The 2,500-nt window shown below is 42.9% G+C and overlaps 1 protein-coding gene across 1 annotated transcript in view; it reads right to left on the reverse strand.

The window, feature by feature from the left end:
* Window positions 1-2,500, reverse strand: part of whrna (whirlin a) — a 93,352-nt gene that overhangs the window by 41,309 nt on the left and 49,543 nt on the right. The gene's annotated exons all lie outside the window — the stretch shown is intronic.

The following is a 2,500-nucleotide window of genomic DNA, read 5'->3' on the forward strand; positions in this document are numbered from 1 at the left end:
TGCTCTTGTTATATTTCGATAGAGAGAGCAGTTCTCAATGTTTTCAAGTTACACAAGTCATGCCAAAATAATTAGGGAAGTGGATGAATGAAAAAGTATACGATTTTAGAGAAGGAGTGCAACACTATTACAATCAAACCTATTCAGAAGTATAGCAAGCACTGTGCTTTGGACAAATTCCCAGTTTGAGGACGTATTTTTGATGAGAAAGGGAACAAAATAATGTCCGACAAAATCCTCAAAGCCAGTTTTCTCGAAAACACAATATTTAAACAGTCATATCTTCAGAAGTATTCACTCAATGTCATATGCTACCTCTTTGTAGCTCTGATTATTTTACAGTACATGTCATTTAGCTGATGCATTTATTCAAAGCTACTTACAGTTGATTTGACTAAGCAGGAGACAATCCCCCCTGGAGTGATGCGGGTTTAAGGGCCTTGCTCAACAGCTGTGAGGATCTTATCGTCATACACACACGTATGCACACCCACACATCACCACGCACACACACGCAGAGTGAAGTCATTTTCTGTCAAGCAAACATTTCTCAATAAAAGGGTGATTGAATGAGACTGGAAGCCTCAGCCGCAGATCATTACACATTGATACGCTTCCTTTGAAGCATTTTAATTTCCCAGATTTTTCATTATACTATTCCAGTGTATTCAGCAGAATGCAGGGTCTAAACATCGCCAAGCTGTCCTGTCTGAGAGCCCTTTGGCACAGAATGCAGAGGCAGAAAATAGGAAGTAGCAGTTCTCTCTGACCCTTGCTCTTCCCGCAGTCCTTCCAAAGCTCTAACAAGAATGAATTAACGTGCGAGAAAACCCAACACTGACGAGAGCGTTATTCAACGCGAAGGCTGGGAATCATCTCTGCGTAACTGTGTATCAATCAGGCGCGAAGCCCAAAGCAAATAGCCCCGGACACGCAGTGCGCTAGCACGTCAATGCGGTCGTTAAAGTCAACCGCCGCTCTGCCGTTCCACATCCATCACCCGGTCGCTGGGGCGTGAAGCTCAGGAGTACTGTACTCCCCCTGACGCGGTGAAGCGTCAGGCAGCCCAAACACCGCCTCAGCCCGGATAACTCTGTCTATCCATCACTCACTCACTCACTGCTACCAGGTCCCGGCCCATACCACACCGAGCGCTCCCGGTACAGGAGCAGAGAGGCGAGCCTGCTAGTCAGACGCAGTTGTTATTTGTCACGGCCGCCGCCTACACTGTTAAAATAGCACGTTACCGTGTGCCCATGCGGGCAGCTTGGTCTTAAATGAGGTCATGATAATTGTCGCAGTTTTGCTATTTTGACTGTTATGTATGTAGCGCATGAATTGCCACTCAATGGAAAATGTACAAGCCTAATAGAGGGGACTATTTAAAATTGCCCTTTAGAACAAAGATTAACCTCATCCACTCTGCCGCCTTGTGGTTCAGTTGTTGATGTCTGAGATTATGGTTGCGTTCATATTTATAACAAAAAACTGTGACGTAATAAAACTGGAAAAGGGCAATGCCAGATTGTTAAAAAGACTCTCCGCTAGCGAGAACAGCAGTTTAAATTCTTATCAGCCTCTTATTTGCAATGCAGGGCAATACAAGAGCACGCTCCCCCATGCCACGCTAACGGTTTACAACCCTGACCTAGTCAGACTCAGACAATAAAAGGCATATAATCCTTGATACCATTTCTCTATGTCAAAAAAATTCATGTTATAATATAAGAACAAAAATATACAATTGAGAACTTGCATGAATAAACAGATTGTTTTTGTTTTCTTAGTTCACTTTTATTCCACGTCCGGCCGACATATTTCCAGTTTGGGAGAAATACGAGTTTGTTTTGCAAATTATTCAATACAGACATATTTAAGGAACCAAACATCCCACCTGTTTATGAAGCTACTATGTGTGTCTTAGTTTTCTGACTAACATTGAAGTTTATTTCGTAATCTGTACAGCCATATTCAAGAAATCTATGTTTTTGCCGGGAGTAAACCTAAGCAAATGTCATCTTGCACTACTTGTTATTGTTCTGTAAATGCATTGCGAGGTCTTTTCAGTACAGAACTAGTGTAAAACATGGCTCGCTTCTTGTACGGGGTTTCCTACCCTTTGCAACAAGGTATTATTTGGCATATTCAGGTGAAGGACAGATTAGGAATATCGCTGCGTCAGCAGAATGAATATACAGACGTGCATAATTACAGGATTTGGACTTGCTATAGATGCATACCTGCAATTTGTTCTGTCTCAAATTTCTGAACGGTACAAGCCTCTTATTTAATTTAAGTCTTTAACCATGTCTGTGCATTAAATCGTTTTTGTCACTTAGCAGTATGCTGGATATGCCATTCAGAGGGACTTGTGCTTTATCTCCGGCCTGTAGCATAGTGTTTAACGTACATGACTGGGACCTGCAAGGTCCGTGGTTCGTAGGGCCCTTGAGCAGGGCCCTTAACCCTGTATTGGTCCAGGGGAGGATTGTCTCCTGCT

The sequence above is a fragment of the Conger conger genome, chromosome 12 (assembly GCF_963514075.1).
Source record: "Conger conger chromosome 12, fConCon1.1, whole genome shotgun sequence".
Classification (NCBI taxonomy): Eukaryota; Metazoa; Chordata; class Actinopteri; order Anguilliformes; family Congridae; genus Conger; species Conger conger.